Raw genomic sequence first — 7044 nt, 5'->3', positions numbered from 1 at the left:
TGCAGATATTTATTATGCAATAACTGTTTCTGAAGGAAATATGCCCTAGAGGCAATAATAAAGTTGTTATTTATATTTCCTTATATCATGATAAATCTTTATTATTCATGCTAGAATTGTATTAACCGGAAACTTAGTACATGTGTGAATACATAGACAAATAGAGTGTCACTAGTATGCCTCTACTTGACTAGCTCGTTGAATGAAAGATGGTTAGTTTCCTAGCCATAGACATGAGTTGTCATTTGATTAACGGGATCACATCATTAGAGAATGATGTGATTGACTTGACCCATCCGCTAGCTTAGCACGATGATCGTTTAGTTTGTTGCTATTGCTTTCTTCATGACTTATACATGTTCCTATGACTATGAGATTATGCAACTCCCGAATACCGAAGGAACACTTAGTGTGCTATCAAACGTCACAACGTAACTGGGTGATTATAAAGATGCTCTATAGGTGTCTCCGATGGTGTTTGTTGAGTTGGCATAGATCGAGATTAGGATTTGTCACTCCAACTGTCGGAGAGGTATCTCTGGGCCCTCTCGGTAATGCACATCACTATAAGCGTTGCAAGCAATGTGACTAATGAGTTAGTTACGGGATGATGCATTACGGAATGAGTAAAGAGGCTTGCCGGTAACGAGATTGAACTAGGTATTGATATACCGGCGATCGAATCTCGGGCAAGTAACATACCGATGACAAAGGGAACAACATATGTTGTTATGTGGTTTGACCGATAAAGTTCTTCGTAGAATATGTGGGAGCTAATATGAGCATCCAGGTTCAGCTATTGGTTATTGACCGGAGATGAGTCTCGGTCATGTCTACATAGTTCTCGAACCCGTAGGGTCCACACGCTTAACATTCGATGACGATTGGTATTATGAGTTTATGTGTTTTGATGTACCGAAGGTAGTTCGGAGTCCCGGATGTGATCACGAACATGACGAGGAGTCTCTAAATGGTCGAGACATAAAGATTGATATATTGGGCGATGTTATTCAGACACCGGATGAGTTCCGGGTGTCACCGGATAAATATCGGAGTGCCGGGGGATTATCGGAACCCCCAGGGGAACTAATGGGCCTCTCTGGGCCTTAGTGGGAAGAGAGGAAGGGCCAGGAGGGCTGGCCGCGTGCCCTCCCTTGGGTCCGAATTGGACTAGGGGAAGGGGGCGGTTCCCCCCTTTCCTTCTCTTCCTCCTCTTCCTTCCTTCCCCCTCTCTCCCTCTTGGCGGATTCCTACTAGGACTTGGAGTCCTAGAAGGATTCCCCTCTTGGGGGCGCACCCTAAGGGGCCGGCCGGCCTCCCCTTCCTCCTTTATATACGGGGGCAGGGGGGCACCCTAGAACACATAAGTTGACAGTTGTCTTAGCTGTGTGCGGTGCCCCCCTCCCCAGATTTCCACCTCGGTCATATCGTTGTAGTGCTTAGGCGAAGCCCTGCATCGGTAACTTCATCATCACTGTCATCACGCCGTCGTGCTGACGAAACTCTCCCTCGGCCTCAGCTAGATCAAGAGTACGAGGGACGTCACTGAGCTGAACATGTGCAGATCACAGAGGTGCCACGCGTTCGGTACTTGATCCGTTGGATCGCGGAGACGTTCGACTACATGAACCGCGTTACTTAACGCTTCCGCTTTCGGTCTACGATGGTACGTGGAGACACTCTCCCGCTCATTGCTATGCATCACATAGATAGATCTTGCGTGATCGTAGGTAAATTTTCTGAAATACTACGTTCCCCAACAGTGGCATCCGAGCCAGGTCTATGCGTAGATGTTATATGCACGAGTAGAACACAAAGAGTTGTGGGCGATAATAGTCATACTTCTTACCAGCATTTCATACTTTGATTCTGCGGTATTGTTGGATGAAGCGGCCAGGACCGACATTACGCGTACGCTTACGCGAGACTGGTTCTACCGAGTTGCTTTGCACACAGGTGGCTGGCGGGTGTCGGTTTCTCCAACTTTAGTTGAATCGATTGTGACTACGCCGGTCCTAGTTGAAGGTTAAAACATCACACTTGCCAAAAAATCGTTGTGGTTTTGACGCGTAGGTAAGAACGGTTCTTGCTCAGCCCATAGCAGCCACGTAAAACTTGCAACAACAAAGTAGAGGACGTATAACTTGTTTTTGCAGGGCATGTTGTGATGTGATATGGTCCAGACATGATGCTAAATTTTATTGTATGAGATGATCATGTTTTGTAATAGAGTTATCGGCAAATGGCAGGAGCCATATGGTTGTCGCTTTATTGTATGCAATGCAATCGCCCTGTAATTGTTTTTACTTTATCACTAAGCGGTAGCGATAATCGTAGAAGCAATAGTTGGCGAGCCGATAACGATGCTACGATGGAGATCAAGGTGTCGCGCCGGTGACGATGGTGATCATGACGGTGCTTTGGAGATGGAGATCAAAGGCACAAGATGATGATGGCCATATCATATCACTTATATTGATTACATGTGATGTTTATCCTTTATGCATCTTATTTTGCTTAGTTCGACGGTAGCATTATAAGATAATCTCTCACTAAATTTCAAGGTACAAGTGTTCTCCCTGAGTATGCACCGTTGTGAAAGTTCGTCGTGCCGAGACACCACGTGATGATCGGGTGTGATAAGCTCTGCGTTCACATCCAATGGGTGCAAGCCAGTTTTGCACACGCAGAATACTCGGGTTAAACTTGACGAGCCTAGCATATGCAGATATGGCCTCGGAACACTGAGACCGAAAGGTCGAGCGTGAATCATATAGTAGATATGATCAACATAGTGATGTTCACCATTGAAAACTACTCCATCTCACGTGATGATCGAAAATGGTTTAGTTGATTTGAATCACGTGATCACTTAGATGATTAGAGGGATGTCTATCTAAGTGGGAGTTCTTAAGTAATATGATTAATTGAACTTTAATTTATCATAAACTTAGTACCTGATAGTATTTTGCATGTCTACGTTGTTGTAGATCAATGGCACGTGTTACTGTTCCTTTGAATTTTAATGCGTTCCTGGAGGAAGCTAAGTTGAAAGATGATGGTAGCACCTACACGGACTGGGTCCGTAACTTGAGGATTATCATCATTGCTGCACAGAAGAATTACGTCATGGAAGCACCGCTTGGTGTCAGGCCTGCTGCAGATGCTGCTGATGACGTTAAGAACGTCTGGCAGAGTAAAGCTGATGACTACTCGATAGTTCAGTGTGCCATGCTTTACGGCTTAGAATCGGGACTTCAATGATGTTTTGAATGTCATGGAGCATATGAGATGCTCCAGGAGTTGAAGTTAATATTTCAAGCAAATGCCCGGATTGAGAGATCTGAAGTCTCCAATAAGTTCTACATCTGCAAAATGGAGGAGAATAGTTCTGTCAGTGAACATATACTCAGAATGTCTGGGTACCACAACCACTTGACTCAACTGGGAGTTAATGTCCCTAATGATAGTGTCATTGACAGAGTTCTTTAATCACTCCCACCAAGCTACAAAAGCTTCGTGATGAACTATAACATGCAAGGGATGGATAAGACGATTCTCGAGCTCTTCGCAATGCTAAAGGCTGCGGAGGTAGAAATCAAGAAGGAGCATCAACTGTTGATGGTCAATAAGACCACCAGTTTCAAGAAAAAAGGTAAAGGTAAGAAGGGGAACTTCAAGAAGAACGGCAAGCAAGTTGCTGCTCAAGTGAAGAAGCCCAAGTCTGGACCTAAGCCTGAGACTGAGTGCTTCTACTGCAAAGGGACTGGTCACTGGAAGCGGAACTGCCCCAAGTATTTGGCGGATAAGAAGGATGGCAAGGTGAACAAAGGTATATGTGATATAGATATTATTGATGTGTACCTTACTAATACTCGCAGTAGTGCCTGGGTATTTGATACTGGTTCTATTGCTAATATTTGCAACACGAAATAGTGACTACGGATTAAGCGAAGATTGGCTAAGGACGAGGTGACGATGCGCGTGGGAAATGGTTCCAAAGTCGATGTGATCGCCGTCGGCACGCTATCTCTGCATGTACCTTCGGGATTAGTTTTAGACCAGAATAATTGTTATTTGGTGTCAGCGTTAAGCATGGACATTATATCTGGATCTTGTTTGATGCGAGACGGTTATTCATTTAAATCCGAGAATATTGGTTGTTCTATTTATATGAGTAATATCTTTTATGGTCACGCACCCTTGAAGAGTGGTCTATTTTTGTAGAATCCTGATAGTAGTGACACACATATTCATAAGCCAAAAGATGCAGAGTTGATACTGATAGTGCAACTTATTTGTGGCACTGCCGTTTGGGTCATATTGGTGTAAAGCGCATGAAGAGACTCCATTCTGATGGACTTTTGGAATCACTTGATTATGAATCACTTGGTACTTGTGAACCATGCCTCATGGGCAAGATGACTAAAACTCTGTTCTCCGGAACAATGGAGCGAGCAACAGATTTATTGGAAATCATACATACTGATGTATGGGGTCCGATGAATATTGAGGCTCGTGGCGGGTATCATTATTTTCTGACCTTCACAGATGATTTGAGCAGATATGGCTATATCTACTTGATGAAACATAAGTCTGAAACATTTGACAAGTTCAAAGAATTTCAGAGTGAAGTGGAAAATCATCGTAACAAGAAAATAGAGTTTCTACGATCTAACCGTGGAGGAGAATATTTGAGTTACGAGTTTGGTCTTCATTTGAAACAATGCGGAATAGTTTCGCAACTCACGCCACCCAGAACACCACATCGTAATGGTGTGTCCGAACATCGTAACCGCACTTTATTAGATATGGTGCGATCTATGATGTCTCTTTACTGATTTACCGCTATCGTTTTGGGGTTATGCTTTAGAGACGGCTGCATTCACGTTAACACCATCTAAATCCGTTGAGATGACACCTTATGAACTGTGGTTTGGCAAGAAACCCAAGTTGTCGTTTCTTATACTTTGGGGCTGTGATGCTTATGTGAAAAAGCTTCAACCTGATAAGCTCGAACCCAAATCGGAGAAATGAGTCTTCATAGGATACCCAAAAGAGACTGTTGGGTACACCTTCTATCACAGATCCGAAGGCAAGACATTCATTGCTAAAAATGGATCCTTTCTAGAGAAGGAGTTTCTCTCGAAAGAAGTGAGTGGGAGGAAAGTAGAACTTGATGAGGTAACTGTACCTGCTCCCTTATTGGAAAGTAGTTCATCACAGAAATCAGTTCCTGTGACTCCTACACCAATTAGTGAGGAAGCTAATGATGATGATCATGTAACTTCAGATCAAGTTACTACTGAACCTCGTAGGTCAACCAGAGTAAGACCCGCACCAGAGTGGTACGGTAATCTGGTATGGAGGTCATGTTACTTGACCATGACGAGCCTACGAACTATGAGGAAGCGATGATGAGCCCAAATTTTGTGAACTGGCTTGAGGCCATGAAATCTGAGATGGGATGCATGTATGAGAACAAAGTGTGGACTTTGGTTGACTTGCCCGATGATCGGCAAGCCATCGAGAATAAATGGATCTTTAAGAAGAAGACTGACGCTGACGGTAATGTTACTTTCTACAAAGCTAGACTTGTTGCGAAAGGTTTTCGACAAGTTCAAGGAGTTGACTATGATGAGACCTTCTCACCCGTAGCGATGCTTAAGTCCGTCCGAATCATGTTAGCAATTGCTGCATTTTATGATTATGAAATTTGGCAAATGGATGTAAAGACTGCATTCCTGAATGGATTTCTGGAAGAAGAGTTGTATATGATGCAACCCGAAGGTTTTAGCAATCCAAAGGATGCTAACAAAGTGTGCAAGCTCCAGCAATCCATTTATGGACTGGTGGAAGCATCTCGGAGTTGGAATAAATGTTTTGATAGTGTGATCAAAGCATATGGTTTTATACAGACTTTTGGAGAATCCTGTATTTACAAGAAAGTGAGTGGGAGCTTTGTAGCATTTCTAATATTATATGTGGATGACATATTGTTGATTGGAAATGATATAGAATTTCTGGATAGCATAAAAGGATACTTGAATAAGAGTTTTTCAATGAAAGACCTTGGTGAAGCTGCTTATATATTGGGCATCAAGATCTATAGAGATAGATCAAGATGCTTAATTGGAGTTTCACAAAGCACATACCTTGATAAAGTTTTGAAGAAGTTCAAAATGGATCAAGCAAAGAAAGGGTTCTTGCCTGTGTTATAAGGTGTGAAGTTGAGTCAGACTCAATGCCCGACCACTGCAGAAGATAGAGAGAAAATGAAAGTCATTCCCTATGCTTCAGCCATAGGTTCTATCATGTATGCAATGTTGTGTACCAGACTTGATGTATGCCTTGCTATTAGTTTAGCAGGGAGGTAGCAAAGTAATGCAGGAGTGGATCACTGGATAGCGGTCAAGAACATCCTGAAATACCTGAAAAGGACTAAGGATATGTTTCTCGTTTATGGAGGTGACAAAGAGCTCGTCGTAAATGGTTACGTCGATGCAAGCTTTGACACTGATCCGGATGACTCTAAGTCACAAACCAAATACGTATTTATATTGAACGGTGGAGCTGTAAGTTGGTGCAGTTCTAAGCAAAGCGTCGTGGCGGGATCTACGTGTGAACCGGAGTACATACCTGCTTCGGAAGAAGCAAATAAAGGAGTCTGTATGAAGGAGTTCATATCCGATCTAGGTGTCATACCTAGTGCATCAGGTCCAATGAAAATCTTTTGTGACAATACTGGTGCAATTGCCCTGGCAAAGGAATCCAGATTTCACAAGAGAACCAAGCACATCAAGAGACGCTTCAATTCCATCCGCGATCAAGTCAAGGAGGGAGACATAGAGATTTGCAAGATACATACAGATCTGAATGTTGCAGACCCGTTGACTAAGCCTCTCTCACGAACAAAACATGATCAGCACCAAGACTCCATGGGTGTTAGAATCATTACTGTGTAATCTAGATTATTGACTCTAGTGCAAGTGGGAGACTGAAGGAAATATGCCCTAGAGGCAATAATAAAGTTGTTATTTATAT

This window comes from Triticum aestivum, chromosome 5D (assembly GCF_018294505.1).
Source record: "Triticum aestivum cultivar Chinese Spring chromosome 5D, IWGSC CS RefSeq v2.1, whole genome shotgun sequence".
Classification (NCBI taxonomy): Eukaryota; Viridiplantae; Streptophyta; class Magnoliopsida; order Poales; family Poaceae; genus Triticum; species Triticum aestivum.
Note: the sequence above shows the minus strand (reverse complement) of the source record.